Source organism: Papio anubis, chromosome 4, assembly GCF_008728515.1.
Source record: "Papio anubis isolate 15944 chromosome 4, Panubis1.0, whole genome shotgun sequence".
Taxonomy (NCBI): Eukaryota; Metazoa; Chordata; class Mammalia; order Primates; family Cercopithecidae; genus Papio; species Papio anubis.
In genome coordinates this window covers 163,379,691-163,396,290 of record NC_044979.1, presented here as the reverse complement: position 1 = coordinate 163,396,290, position 16,600 = coordinate 163,379,691, and the positions used below count along the sequence as shown (strand labels likewise).

The 16,600-nt window shown below is 34.9% G+C and overlaps 1 long non-coding RNA gene across 1 annotated transcript; it reads right to left on the bottom strand.

Annotated features, from left to right (window-relative positions):
- Positions 1-2,732: 2,732 nt before the first annotated feature.
- On the bottom strand, positions 2,733-16,358 carry LOC108584912. The gene is made up of 2 exons (XR_001900519.3): positions 16,062-16,358; positions 2,733-3,413 (listed from the first exon to the last, which is right to left on the bottom strand). It is a non-coding gene; the product is annotated as an uncharacterized LOC108584912 (long non-coding RNA).
- Positions 16,359-16,600: the final 242 nt, after the last annotated feature.

Sequence of the window (16,600 nt, the reverse complement as noted above, 5' to 3'; positions counted from 1 at the left end):
ACCCCCAAACCATAAATACGTGGAATAAACATCAATATTTATGTGTACTCTTTTTCTCCACAATATCTCATGATGTGTGCCTTTGACACTGGTTCACAATTCCGCTTTCTTCAGAGAAAGTAAGTCTTGAGTAAAGAGAGAAGATGAGTACCACATGATTGGTATAGCATCATAAAATTTTTATAATACCTTAGAAACACTGATTAATTTCCAACTATGGACAAGCTATTTTTCTAAAAACTTTAGTAAAATTAAATTTAAGACTAATTTCTTTAAGTGGATTGCAATTTACTGGAGGTGAGAGGCACGAAAGAAATTACAATCCAAGATACTATATTAAATGTTATACAAGGGATACAAACTATTTCTTTTTTTTTTTTTTTTTTGGTTTGAGTTAGTGTCTTGCTCTTTTGGCCAGGCTGGAGTTCAGTTGTGTGACCTTGGCTCAATACAACCTTTATCAACTTCAAGAAACCCTCTCACCTCAGCCTCCCGAGTAACTGGGACTACAGGTATGCCAGCATGCCTGGCTAATTTTTAACCTTTTTTTTTTTTTTTTTTTTTTTTTTTTTTAGTAGAGATGAGATCTCACTATACTATGCAGGCCACAAACTTATTTTAATTGATACAAAAATTAATTAAGGTAGTATTTCAATTGGAGATGTTAGAAATGGTTTTATGTAAGAGTTAACCTGTGAGTTAGTAAGAATTTTAATAGGTATGAGTGAAAACGAAGGAAGAAAGGATGAATGAAAGCAGGCAAGTAAAATGAGGTAAACTGGGAGAGTTAGAATAACAGCTCTACTGGGAAATCATATTGGAAGTTTAATTGGAGCCATGCTGTTGGTGACCATGTGTGCCAGACTGAGTAATCTGAATCAGTACATAGTACATAGTTCATTCAACCCTGGGAAAATGGAAAATACTTTGAAAATGGGGAGTGCGAAGGAGGTGGCATGGCTACATTTGTGTTTTGGAGCTTGGCAGAAAAATATAGGAATTCTTAAAATCAGAATCTATTAGTGGGCTTCAGTGGCTTAAAAACTTTTAGAAAATTGATTTGTTTTGTGGGACAAGTTTTATATCTTTTGTCAGTTTCTTTAAAAAACCATGATGATTCAACAGTTTAACAATTATTGGGACCTGTTGGGAGGCAATGTTCCATGAATAACTCGTTGCATCTACATATTCAGAGCTTTCTAAGCAAAGAGTGCTGCCACCTAAGTTAAAAGTTGATTGAATAGGGAATAATCCTTTGAAGTCAGAGACAGATACTTCCAGAGACATGTAGTGATGTGTATCTCCCTGTGTCCATTTGTTTATATCTCAGGGCGGTAAAGCAGTGACATTTGTCTCCACTCTGAGAAACAACTTGTTTAGATTCTGGAGCAAAGGTTTCTTTCTCTCTCAGGGAGCATAGGCAGTTTTGCTAGTAGCTCCTGCAGAGGTGCTATTTTCATAACTTGGAGCCTCCTCTCCTGTGGTGTGAAGCTTGCTGCATGACATCTTGTAGCAGTATCATGGGGAACAAGTTCCTCTGTGAGAAAATAATCTTTTCCCCAACCAAAATGCTTGTGATTAGGTATACATGTATGTACGTATATAGCTCTGGCATACTAATTTTTGAGCTAGCAAAGTAATATCTCAGACTCTTTACAGTTTTGAACTAAACAGAATCAAATAGAAATTAAATACCGGAATAATACTGAGTATCACAACTGAGTAAGATTACTTCCATTGGCACTCCAGCCTGGGCGACAGAGCAAGACTCCGTCTCAAAAAAAAAAAAAAAAAAAAAAAAAGATTACTTCCATTATACAAGTATGTCTCAATATTATTCAATCTATTGATATACTTCATTACATGAAAAGATTGGAAAAATAATGCAATCATATTATTAAAATTCAAAATAATTTGATAAAATGTTGCATTCATTACCAATAAAAAACCCCTTAAACTAAAAAATAAGAAATTTTAACTCTATTACTATAAGCCACAGGTAGAAACCTACTATAAACATATTTAAGAGAGACAAAAACAAACATTTTAATACACTTAGCAAAGAAGAAAGATTCACATCATTGGAGCCCTACTGCAATAATACATAATAAAATAGTAGAAAAATTTTTATTATAATGAGTAATAAAACATGGATACCTGCTATAATTCCTTTATATTTTTCTATAAAATACTATAATCCTAGCTAACTCTGAAGATAATACTCAATATTTGTAGATTAAATAATTATTATATGAAAATATAGTTTTCAAAGTGTGTCCCTAAACCAGCAGCAGCTACATGTCCTAGACTTACTAGAAATGCATTGTCTCAGGCTCTGTCACAGACCTGCTGAACCCAGTGATCTGTGCTGTAACAAACATCCTGGGTAATTCTGATGCATCCTAAAATATGAGAACTACTAATATAGAAAATTCAAGAAATTTTAATACACTTCAAGATAATTAAAGAGAATAAACTGAAATAATCTTAGAACAACATAAAATCCATAAAATACACCTGAAAAATAGCTTTACAAATATATGTATTAATATCTCACTAAATGTCAGAAAGATATACAGAGCTAAAAGTTTGTAAACTATGTGAGATATATCAACATCACCAGTATATAAAAAATACTCAACACAAAACAAAAAGAGATAAAATATATGAAGAAAACAAATGAATGACCTATCAAATATGTAAAAATATTCCAAATCAAACACTCTTGAAAATTAATGCAACATTATAACATTTTTTTATTCATTAGATTGACAACACTAAAAGACCTAATACCCAGTATTGTCTAGGCCATAGGAAAATTCACACTCTGAAGTTATTGTGGAATTGTAGATTGTTAAAATTTCTCCTAGAAAAGGATAATTTAGCATTACTCATTAAAATTAATGTCAGATTTGTTCTTTGCCCCAAAATTTATATTTCTAGGATGTTATTCTATAAGGATTCTTAAACATGTGTAAAAACATGAACTTATGTGTGTGAATCAAAGTATTATTCAGTGAGAGCAAAACATGGCAAGAACCGAAGTAAACTTTAAGAGGAAAATTATATAATAAATTTGTGTGTGTGTGCATGCAAATGTGTAGAAATGGAGCTAGCAGAAATGACCTCAGAAAAATGAATAATTCATTAATAGAAGGGGAAAAAAGAAACAGCATAACCAATTTGAGAAAGAGAATGTTTCTCATTCCAGCGTCATTGATCAATTTCAAGACCCCATCTTTGCTCATGGGCCTTTGGACTGGGTAGGGGCCTGTGCCCCAGAAATTGAGATTCATGGATCAGATGCAGCTTGTTCATCTTGTTTGCTGGTACAGGAAATGATGTGGAGCTCTTCCAATGGATTCAGAAAGAGTCACAAGTGGAGATTCAATTTAAGTGGAGTTTAGCTGTCACTGAAATGAAAGAAGAGCTCATGTAAATGAGTTTAAAATGATAGCACTTAAGAGCCTTCATAATGAAGGAATGTACTCCAACTTAGATAATAGGACCATTTTAATAGATAATTTGGTCACTTTTCTGATTTCTTACTATGTTCACCACATTCATGAATACATTTCTCTAAAGGCTTTACATATGCAGCTATTGGAACAAGACAAAAAGAAAGTCAACCACACAATAGCAATGAATACCTCTATCCTTATTATATCTGAAATAGTTTTAAGAATTATTATAACTAAATGTACTAATATTAAACATGTTCAAAATATATAGCTACTGGATTTTATGAATAAGTGTCACAAATTACAAACATAAGTGACTTTTGCTGATAGAAAAAGCACAGCAGAACTTTTGTTTTTAAAAATACTTACATTTTAGAATAATTTGTGTGTGTTAAGTTATTCTGAGGTGAGAATAGCAGCAACTGCCCAATTCTAGATCACAAAAATTGTGCACCTATTTTCTCTTCTAATGCTATAGGATTAGCTGTTACATTTAAATCTTTGATCTATATTGAGTTAATTTTTGTGTAGTATAAAACAGTTGTCCAATTTCATTCTTTTGCACATGGATTTTCAGTTGCCCCAGCCTTGCTGAAAACACTATTCTTTCCCTGGTTGAATTGTTGCAGCACCTATGTTGAAAATTAATTGACCATAAATGTGAAGTTTTGTATCTGGATTCTCAAATATAGGCCATTATATAAGTACAACATTGTCTAATTATTGTAGTGTTGTGGTAAGTTTTGAAGTCAGAAATAGTGATTCCACCAAATTTGTTCTTTCTCCAGATCATTTTGGCCATTCTGGATCCTTCAAATTTTCATATAAAATTAAGGATTAACTTGTCAATTTCTTTAAAGAAACCATCTGAGATTTTGACAGGGATTACTTCAAATACATAAATAAAATTGGAAAGTACTAATACATTCTAAATACTAACATTTTCTTGATGATGCAAATGCCTTAGTTCATGGGCATATTGATCTTGTGTCCTGCAATCTTGTTGAACTAATTTCTTAGTTTTAATAGCATTTGTGGATTCTTTAGTATGATCTATATATGTATTAGTCTGTTTTCATGCTGCTGATAAAGACATACCTACGACTGGGTAATTTACAAAGAAAAAGAGGTTCAATGGACTCACAGTTCCACATGGCTAGGAAGGCCTCATAATCATGGTGGAAGGTGAAGAGGGAATGAGAACCAAGCGGAAGGGGTTTCCCCTTATACAACCATCAGATCTCGTGAGACTTACTCACTACTGTGAGAACAATATGGAGGAAACTGCCCCCGTGATTCAATTATCTCCCACTGGGTCCCTTCCACAACACGTGTGAATTATGGGAGCTACAGTTCAAGATGAGATTTGGGTGGGGACACAGACAAACCATATCATTGTGCCCTTGGCCCCTCCCAAATCTCATATCCTCACATTTTAAAACTAATCATGCCTTCCCAACGGTCCCCCGAAATCTTAACTCATTTCAGCGATAACTTAAAAGTCCACAGTTCAAAGTCTTATCTGAGACAAGGCAAGTCCCTTCTGCCTATGGGCCTGTAAAATCAAAACCAAATTAGTAACTTCCTAGATAAAATGGGGGTACAGGCATTGGATAAATACAACCATTCCAAATGGGAGAAACTGGCCAAAAAGAAGGGGATAAAGAACCCTTGCAAGTCCAAAATCCAGCAGGGCAGTCAAATCTTAAAGCTCCAAAATGATCTCCTTTGACTCCATGTCTCACATCCAGGTCATACTGATGCAAGAAGTAGGCTCTCCTGCCAGTCAGTGCCCCAGTGAGGACCCTGTGTGGGGGCTCCAACCGCACATTTCCCTTCCACACTGCTGTAGCAGAGGTTCTCCATGAGGACACTGCCACTGCAGCAAACTTCTACTGGACATCCAGGCATTTCCATACATCTTCTGAAATTTAGGCAGAGCTTCCCAAACCTTAGTTCTTCATTTCTGTACACCTGCAGGCTCAACACTGCATGGAAGCTGCCAAGGGTTGGGGCTTGGACCCTCTGAAGCCATGGCCCAAGCTATATCTTGGCCCCTCTTAGCCATGACTAGAGCAGCTAGGATGCAGGCCACCAAGACCCTTGTTTGCACATAGCAAGGGGCCCCTGGGTCCAGCCTATGAAACCAGTTTTTTCTCCTAAGTCTCTGGGCCTGTGATGGGAGGGGCTGCTGCAAAGGTCTCTGATGTGCCCTGGAGATATTTCCCCATTGTTTTGGCTATTAACATTTGGCTCTTTGTTATTTATGCAAATTTCTGCAGCCAGCTTGAATTTCTCCTCAGAAACTGGGTTTTTATTTTCTATCACCTCAGGCTGCAAATTTTCTGAACTTTTATCTGTTTTCCTTTTAAAACTGAATGCTTTTAACAGCACCCAGTCACCTCTTGAATGCTTTGCTGCTTAGAAATTTGTTCTGCTACATACCCTAAATCATCTCCCTCAAGTTCACAATTCCACAAATCTCTAGGGCAAGGGCAAAATGCCACCAGTCTCTTTGCTAAAACATGGCAAGAGTCACCTTTATTCCAGTTTCCAACAAGTTCCTCATCTCCATCTGAGACCAGTTCTGCTTGGATTTCATTGTCCATATCATTGTCAGTATTTAGATCAAAGCCATTCAACAAGTCTCTAGGAAGTTCCAAACTTTCTCACACCTTCCTATCTTCTTCTGAGCCCTTCAAACTGTTTCAGCCTCTGCCTGTTACCCAGTTCCAAAGTCACCCCCACATTTTAGGGTATCTTTACAGCAGTGCCCCACTACCTTGGTACCAATTTACTGTATTAGTTTGTTTTCATGATGCTGATAAAGATATACCTGAGACTGGGTAATTTACAAAGAAAAAGCAATTCAGTGGAATCACAGTTCCACGTGGTTTGGAAGGCCTCACAATCATGGCAGAAGGTGAAAGGCACATCTCACACGGCAGCAGGCAAAGAGGAAATGAGAGCCAAGGGAAAGGGATTTCTCTTATAGAACCATCAGATCTCATGAGACTTATTCAATACCATGAGAACAGTATGGAGGAAACTGCCCCCATGATTCGATTATCTCCCATTGGGGTCCCTCCCACAACACGTGGGAATTATGGGAGCTACAATTCAAGATGAGATTTTGGTGGAGACACAGGCAAACCATATCAATATATAAGATAATGTCTTCTTCAAATAGACAATAAGTTTGAGCATTTCTCCTCCTTGCTCTCTCTGCTGAGTTACCACTTATTCTCCACATCCATCCACTGAATGTTGCAGCCCCTGTCAAGCAGCTCTGACTATGGCTGTTTTCTATGTGTGCTACTAATCAGTCTCTCTCTTTGTCCCTTTAGGCCCATGGGTGCCAATGACTTTTTGATTTTTTTAGCCCTAAGGGACCGCATCAACTATTATACATTTCTTCTAACCTTGCCCATACAATTTTCCTACCTTAGAATATCTTTTAAATTATATGTTAATGTACTAATATGTATAAAAATCTAGGACATAGTATAAAATGATAAAAATAATTTGCATTGTTCAAAAATATATTACTTTTTTCAATGCAAAATATGGGAAAAGTTAAATATCTAAGGTCCTAAATCCTATACTATTGCTAATTTGCCTTTTAAGGATTAGAAATAGTAATGCAAAGCACAGTGAAACAATATGTAACATTTATACTTAGAATCACTATTTTGAGAAATTTCTCACCTTAGTGTAGGTTGGGAATTCTAAATCTATTAAAACGTCATGAGTAATGCTGCATTTGTCTTTCAATAGTTATATATGTAAAGCAAATACAATAATTAGCTTGAGAGTCAGAACAAAATTTTTGTGAATTACATATTAGCTGCAATTTAAATTAATACACATGCCTTAATTTTGAGAGCAGAAAATGCCAGGCTTGAATAACTATCTATAAGTGACATGTCAAAATAATTCATATTAAAGTATTACATATACTTCAATATCCTCAAACATATCAGTCAATTTTACAATAGCTTCTGTTGAAATTCATCATAATTTTCAAAGAAAATCAGGCATAGAACAATTATTCTCTCCTTATCATTGTGTTTAGTGTCTTAGAAATAAGCCAGTTACTGAGTGAGACAGATTTTGAAAGAAAAAAGAAGGCATTGTAAAACAGCACCTTACGCGGAAGAATTACAGATTTTAATTTAAAAACATTATGCTTACATTTCAATAGCTGACATTTTTCACTTTTATATAAAATTTTAATAATTGGTGTTATGAAAAACACACTTGATAATAAATAAGATTTTGCATTTAAAATCTATTAAATTTTTATTAGTTTCTCAAATCCAGGAAGAAGGTATTTTTCCATATAAGGTAAATATTTTCCCTCCTGTTGTTGCTTCAGTGCTATTTCTTATAAGAAACTCAAGCTCTTTAGCATTTGTGCCTGCATTATGAAATTTACTACTTATTTATTTATTTATTTTTACTATTATCATGTCAGTTTCATTTCGTTTTCTCCACCTCCTCTCGATAATTCAGCCTGTAGAGATGTTTTACTAAGCCTGTGGAACATTCTTTCTTTTTTTTTTTTTGAGACGGAGTCTCGCTCTGTCGCCCAGGCTGGAGTGCAGTGGCCGGATCTCAGCTTACTGCAAGCTCTGCCTCCCGGGTTCCCGCCATTCTCCAGCCTCGGAGTAGCTGGGACTATGGGCGCCGCCACCTCGCCCGGCTAGTTTTTTGTATTTTTTAGTAGAGACGGGGTTTCACCGTGTTAGCCAGGATGGTCTCGATCTCCTGACCTCGTGATCCACCCGTCTCGGCCTCCCAAACTGCTGGGATTACAGGCTTGAGCCACCGCGCCCAGTCAGGAACATTATCTTTCAAAACATGCAGCCAATCGTGCAGAGGTCTGTATCTTTGTTGCTTTGATATTTCCAAGCTAGAAGAATGCAAATGTCATTATTGAGGATCGCTTTGGAAAGATCTTAAATCAAGGTTAATTCCATCTTTTTGTATGAGGAATGATTGTCCATGGACACTAGGAAAGTGAAGACACATAGAATCCCTGGGCCCACGTATGTTGATTATAAGATGGTTGCAGGACCTGAACAATGACGCTGTGTCTGTGGATAATAAATACAGATGACTTTATAGCTTCCAAAATATGTTTCAGAAACATAATTTTATTTTATATCATAGCCCACATTTAATTAACAAACATATAGTGGCAAAACTTTCCCCAAAACTCACATATACCTAAATTCATAGCAATCTAAAAACAATTGCTAAACCATCCATGTGGTAGTTGCCAAATGATGGCCCCAAACTATTCTGCTGACATTAATGCATTACCCATTATATAAAAAAAGGGACAAGGATGAGAGGGGAGAGGGGAGTGAGAGAGTTTATTTTAAGGGAATAGTGTGAATGGCATTCCATTTATCCATCACCATCTGTGGCTGAAAGGAAGAGGACGTTTATATTTTAGCTTAAGTCAAGTGAGGAGGGGAATTTCAGGAGAATAAACACACACACACACACACACACACGCACACACACAAACTCTCTCTCTCTCTCACACATGTACAACAAAACAAAACAAAGCCTTTGAGAACTTGATTTAAGCCCAGGATTTCAGGAGACAGGAGTATGTTGTAGCTTACTGAACAAGGATACAGCGATCTATGTGTTTTATAATGACAAAGCAAAAGCACAGATTTCTCAAGGACTAGATTTAAGAACATGCTAGGCTCGTATTATTGTAAAAGGGATCTTGATCAAGACGACCATCAAGAGAGAAAACAACTCTAACAAGAGCAAGAGACAAGGTGAAGTCCAATGGCTCACTTTCAAAAATAGTGGCTAAAGGACCTCAGAAAGAATCTGAGTAACCTTCACTATCATCCTACTGGAAGACAATTCCACTTTCAACATTCATTCACCAAGTCCAGAGAGTACCAACACTATCTCTGGTGTGCCATACGCATAAGCCTGTGTTCACTACTCCAAGTATCAGCTTACCTGGGCCCTGTATGTTAGGCAAGATAGCAGAAGAGAAAGTAAGGCAAGGAGAAGGAAACAAAGCCATCACATTCCTCCCTCCACTACAGGCTCCTAACACTGGAGTAAGCCCAAATTGGGGGAGACAAGAAATGTTAAACAGATTCATGTTTGTCATTGGACATTTTATAATGGATTGGACTATGTATTGGTACTGAATGAGTAGGACCATTTGAAATGTCAAAACATCAATTGCTGAGCATGTAATTATCAGGAGTGGTATATTCTGCTAGAGATTTTATTTAGTGAGACAGAGAAAAAAAAAGAATAAAGTTGCTTTCTCCTGCATACTAGTGAATCCAGGATGATTTTTTTTCTTATAGAAACAGTACTTTTCACATCCTCCTGTTTAGAGAAATTCACATCAATGCTTTTCCCACAATATAAAATACATATGTGTTTTGGCACTTACAAACACTGAGGAGCAGCAATTTCCTTTTTTCCCCCATCATGTTTTTTGACAAATCAATGTATGCCTAATCAGTTGATCATTGCCACACATGCATTAGCACTAACTCAGCCCAGATTTATTGAAATTAGGTTATTTCACAAGTTGAACACATCCCCTGGTGGATTTTAATAAAACGGGACGTTTCTATGAACCTCTAGTTGTGGTATGTTCAAAAAGAATATGTTATTAAAAAGGTTAGGGGCTTAAACTTTTATATACATAATATGTGTTAAAATTAACATTTCAATACAAATACAATAGAAAAAGGGGAGCAGATACAAAAAGAAACTGGCAATAAATAGATTTTTTACATGTTATCAAGATACGAAAATATTTTAATAAAGTACTGAATCTGTTTGAAATATCAAGTTCTACTAATGTGTTAAAAGCTTGTTTTGAGTAGTTAGGGCACTCAAAATGCTGATAACATCTGCAACACATAGCCTGTGCTGGATGTTTATGTATCTGGTCCTACTTATTTATGAGAAAAATAAGAAAAAAAGAAAGAAGTAGAAATTAAAAGGGTAAGGAAGCTAAAAAGACAGGCAATGAAGAGATAAACTCTATTACAGTATTATTATTTATTTCAGATGTAAAGTTGTATTACATATTCTTTTTTAGTCTATACATCCTCCAGCAGCAAATGTACTCCTACTTTTAGGATTATAAATCAAAACTATTTATTGAGAAACTGTCATAAGCCAGGCACTATATTTCAAGCTATAATTCTTTTACTATTTGAAATAAGGTTTAACCAGAAGGTTTACATGGAGTTAAAAAGTGACCAAATATTTAAAGTGACTCAAACTGAATATGCTTTGTTTAGTTCAGGTCTGTTAAACATCAAGCGTGGACATGCCAACGTTGCTTGAGTTCAGCACTGAGCTCGGTCAGCTATCTCCTGCTGATAAATAACAAAGAGGCAAAGATGACATTGAAACAAATGATCCTGAGAAGGTGACGGTTGAGCCCCGTTGAAGCACATCCATAAACTTACCATAAACTTATACACACACACACACACACACACACACACACACACACATAGGGCCCCAAGTCACTCGGTCACTTCATAGGAAATAACTTCAACTACCAATGTGTATGTTTTGGGAAATAAACATGGAAGAAGATAGGTCAGAGTCAGTTTAGTGTCAAAAAATGCCTATACTACTTGGCTCTTCTTTAAATACGATACTTGGGTTAGGAACAAAGACTCTGCTGGAAAAGCAGTTTAATTATCACCAACCTTCTCAAAGCAAAGGACAAAACAACTACTGTGGGATTTCAAATCTGTCAGCAATCTCTCTTATACTTCACTCATCACAAGGCCCCTGTATTTCACAAGCACGAGGCCTCACCCACTTCAAAGACTATGGGGAAACCCACTTCAACAAAAGTCTCCTTTGAGCCTACATGGAGTGATTTTACTTTATTCTTACTCTTCATCCCAGAAGTTAATTCCAGAGTTGGTTGATGCAATAATCTCGAACAATAGACTGCAAACCTAAACACTTATTGGCTGACTTTATCCCATTTGAAATGCATAAAGTTACTGTGATTCAAGTTATGCCCTAGGTGTTGATTTTTTATGAGCCTATAATCCTGGAGATGTAACATTTGATTTGGTTCACATGGTGTCTGTAAGAGTACCTTGCAGTGATAGAAAATGAGAAGCAACATTTATAAATAATTGCCAGGTTTCAAGGACTTCTCATCCATCCCCATGACATAAATCCTGGAATCTACAGCATGTATATTTGAAATACATTACCATAAAATATTTGTAATTACTTTTTAAATTCTCTAGGACATGTCTTGGTGTCAGAAATATAGTATTTATTTATTATTAGTTATTTTTCTCTCGGTTCATTTCTCTTTGTGCATTTTCAGAGAATAATACTTGACCTAAACATTTGCATTTTTAACGTATTTATAGTAAAAAGAACTGATAATTTGCCACACAAGACATTATACTGATCTTCACCACAAGAAATAGATGCTATGTATCTATGTACATGCGTACTGTGATGCAAACAAAGAAAGTAAAATGTGGAGCAACTAGTTTGTTTGTTCAAAGTCACACTGAAGGAAAGCCAACACCCAGGATTCTCACTCCATTGCCTGTTTGCTTAAAAATATCTTAAGCTGCCCATCTGTCAACTGGAGCTCAGTTCAAATCCATCCTCCTTCTTGATCCCTTCTGTGACCTCTCGGACTCCAAATCCTTTGCGGCATCCCTAACACATTGGCTGTGTCATTTATTTAGAACTTATGTACCATTTTCCGTTGTCAGTTATCTAAGCTGACTAAAATTTCTGGTAGGCAGATCCTAAATCTTGGATTATCAAGGACCTACACCCAATGTCATCCGTAAGACTCAAAGCTAAGCAGTTACCTGATTTTAAAACCTCTTTAGAAGAATCAAAACTGGAGTATATAAAAAGTTTTTCTAAATATAGTTTTGAATAATAGGGTCACAGATTTAGTATGATTAATGTTTGTGTATAAAGAAAGAAAACCAAAGGGTTTATTTACTTTTGCATCTTATAACTATCTAAGTCATATCCATCAAAAGTAGGTACTGATTACAGACCAATGTTTCACAAGCCCCAGTGAGCACAGATTGCTTAACACAGACAGAAATTCTTCTTCCCTAATACATGGACTGAGAAACAGAAATGATTGAGAAAGGCCTACCCTCCAGCAGCCAAACTCTTTGGAAGTTTGGAAGTAAAGGATACCTATATCATGTTTCTTTTGATGTTAGGAATGAGGACTCCAGACTAACACAGATTGTATTTTCCCTGGTACTAATCATCATTTCCTCAAATTTTCCAATTCCAACCACTAGATGTCATGCAGAGACCACAAAGTAGAACATCTTAGTGGTTTTTTTTTTGTTTTTTTTTTTCCCCCCACATCAAGCATTACCAATTTTATGAACTTCAACATTTAAGGTGGTTTTGAAAAATGTTAAGAGACAGGCATTAAAGACACAGGTCAGTGCAATTTATTTCACAGGCTGGGTGCACAGACATTAGGGCAAAAATATATAGAGTGAAAAGTACTACTTCATGCATTGCAAAGCATTATTTCCGGAATCTGAAAAATTCATGCAAGTGGGTTCCAAAAAAAAAAAAAAAAAAAAAAAAAAGATAGATTCTAAAGCTTCCCATCTTTAGCAATCATGTACTTTATTTACCCTGGTAGACAAAACTGGAATTCAAGAAAATGGAAAGAAAGAGTATGTAAGTATATAATAGAAAAAAATAAAAAGTTTTTGGATTAAATACTAGCTTGGACATGTGCTAATTGAGTAAACCTGCTGTAATACTTAACTTCTGTAAGTAACTGTTTCCTGGTCTGTGAAATGAGAATATCTGACATGTAATAATTGGGAAGTTTCAATAAAACATTGTGTGTATATATACTATATATATTATGTTATATAAAGAGTATATATATATATATATCTCAGGACCTCAGAAGAGAGAGTTACAGATTCTGGAGTCAGCAAGTTATGAGTGAGAGGTGAAGCAGTTGAAAGAGGACTAAGTTGTCCAAAAAGACTGCAGCAGATTGGAAAAAAAAAAATAGAGCATCTGGCTTTAGGCGTAGGAAGATTTCAGAAATGGGTAAGCAAAAGATAAGAAAGAATCTACAGATACCAGTTTGGGTGTATAAGTAAAAAGATAATTTTAAAATCATTTCTTTATTGTTTATAATTAGATAAGCCTCCACTAGTGGGAAATGAGAATAAGAAGATATAAAAAAAATTGGCCTATTGAGAATAAAAATTCTCAAGTAGGTGAAAGGAGATGGGATCCAGACCTGGAAAAGGCTGATTGGAAAGATAAAGGATCCCTCCAAACATACAATTAAAAATACAAACAATAATAAATCAAAATAAGTTTAAGGAAGGCTAACAGAGTTTGAAGAAATAATACAGCATCTCATCCACCACCACACAAAACTAGTTTTTTAATCAAGAGAGAACTTATAAAATAGGAATCATGGCCTTTATTCCTAAGAGCCATACTAGATGTAAAAATCTCTCTAAAGTATATGACACATATTGAAATATACACATATACATACACACATACACATATGCATGTATGTTTTTGAAAAACAAAATTATGGAACATTTTTCTTTTTTATGCATCTTTTGCTTGTATCAATAAATCCTACAGTCAGCTTACAATGAAGGCCAGTTTTTCTCAAACACCATAATGCTCTGCCTAAATCATTCATTTTAAAAATGATGGGTAAAACTTTATGAATAAAATGAAGTATACTTTATGTTAAATTATTTTGAATTCTCTATATTTAAAAATAATATTGAGATTATGACTCCAGTAAACAAAACTGAAATGCTAAAGATTACATTTAAATAACACATTGTTTATTATTATTATTTTCTTATTTTAAATTTTATTTTCAGTTCTGGGATACATGTGCAGAACATGCAGGTTTGTTACATAGGTATACATGTGCCATGGTGGTTTGCTGAACCTATCAAACTATCAAGTAGGTTTTAAGCTTCACATAAATTAGGTATTTGTCCTAATGCTCTCCCTCTCTCCCCTTGCCCCCCACCCCCAAACATAGCACACTAAAACATCAAGTATTGTAATTTGCAGTTTTTGATACACCATGTAGGCTAGAATAAGAAGCATTTTAAGTATGAAATAGGAAGATATAGAGAAATTAATTCATTTGTAAATTTAATCTTAAAATTTCGTGTTTATATTTTAATAATGCTTATAGTTTAATATTAGCTATTGATGTTTTATCTATAAAGGTAGACTATGAAATTTACTTTTTAAATATTTAAACTTCCTTAGTTTTCAAGATTTTCCAAATCATGTACATATTTGATGATTTTTATTATTCATTTAGGTAACTAGGTAAATATTGTTCAAAATGACCACATTAATTATATGTTTTTAGTAATGATTTACTCCCCAGAAGGTATGTGTTTCCACCTTAAATTCCTGTAAATAAAATTCTTGTGATACCTTCTTAAAAAGTAAGAGAAAAGAAAGACAGAGAAAACTGATTCATTTCTACTTGGAGCTGATTTCAAATACGTAAACCCCAACTACGTAATTCTGTACACAGGGATCTCATTATTTATTTTCATAGTTGCTGCTTTATTTAAAATTTTGTCTCTAAAGTTTATATTTGGCAAGACAAATAACAAAAATAAGCTGGTTTATAATTTTTCTTATTCTAAGGTGTGCATGTGTATATGTGTAAGTATGTTTTAATTTCTAATGGCCTGTCCAGGTGAAGTTATCACTCCTGGAGACATGGCAACCCATATGAGAATGTTTATATACACTGGGGTGCAGAAGATCAACCAAGCCCAAATCCTAATTTAAATCACCTTTACCTTTGAAATGTTAAAGCTGTATGTCTTTTTCAGTTTCTCTCTGCTCCTCCTTTTCTCCTATGCTCTTGCTCAGAAAACATTTAATTTCAACTCAGGTGTATTTATTAAAAAAGAATCCTTCTATTTTAATTTTCTGAAAGTCATTGGAAGCAGATCCTGTGTACTTATAAAATTCCACAATAAAACATTTACTTTTGTAAGCTATGTGTATCTAGATGGTGATATTATTGTTAGGAAATAAAATGAGAGCATTTGGTAACTATGGCAACATGATATGTTTCAAAAGAAATATGAACTCTTTTTCCTTGAAGAAATTAGATATTTTCCTTGACTGGTACTTAGGGATCCAAGTCTAGAAGAGAAATAGGATTTTTTAAAGCTCACTATTTTAGTCCTTTTTTTTTTTTTTTTTTGGAAATTTTTCACTTAGCCACATCTGACAAAATAAAACATTAAATTTGAGGCTGCAGAAACAAAATTGCCGTTGTAATTTGCCAGCACCTAGTCCATGTTAGGGTAAGCAAACACAGTCAATTCCCATTTATCTAAAGTTTAAGCAATAATAATTTTCAAAAATGGAATTTCTTTTTTGCCTTATTATTTATTCTCTAAAACGCACAAAATGAGAATGTATTAGTCTAGTCTCATGCTGCTGATAAAGACACACTGAAGACTGGACAATATACAAAGGAAAGAGGTATAATGGAGAACTCACAGTTCCACATGGCTGGGGAAGCCTCACAATTGTGGCAGAAGACAGGGAGGTGCAAGTCACATCTACGTGGAAGGCAGCAGGCAAAAAGATAGTGTGTGCAGAGAAACGTTTTTAAAACTATCAAATCTCGTGAGACTTATTCACTGTCATGAGAACACTGTAGGAAAGATCCACCCCCATAATGCAATCACCTCCCACCGGGTTCCTCCCAGGACATGTGGGAATTGTGGGAGTTACAATTCAATATGAGATTTGGGTGGGGACACAGTCAAACCGTATCAGAGAATATTCCTTATGTAGAGATATATTGAAAAATGTTATTTCTGGTTTCAGTCATTACACAATAATAGAGTCCAACTTCTAAGTCAATAATTTTAAACAAACAATTTGTTTTCACCACAAAGATTCCAAAATACTATGTGACTGTGAATTATCGTCCTAATCAGATTAATTTCTTGGTATAATTTTAGGGTTAGTGTGTATTATTTGTGTATGGGTTCTGTGAAAATTATACAGTAAAATATACCTGTAGCCATCAG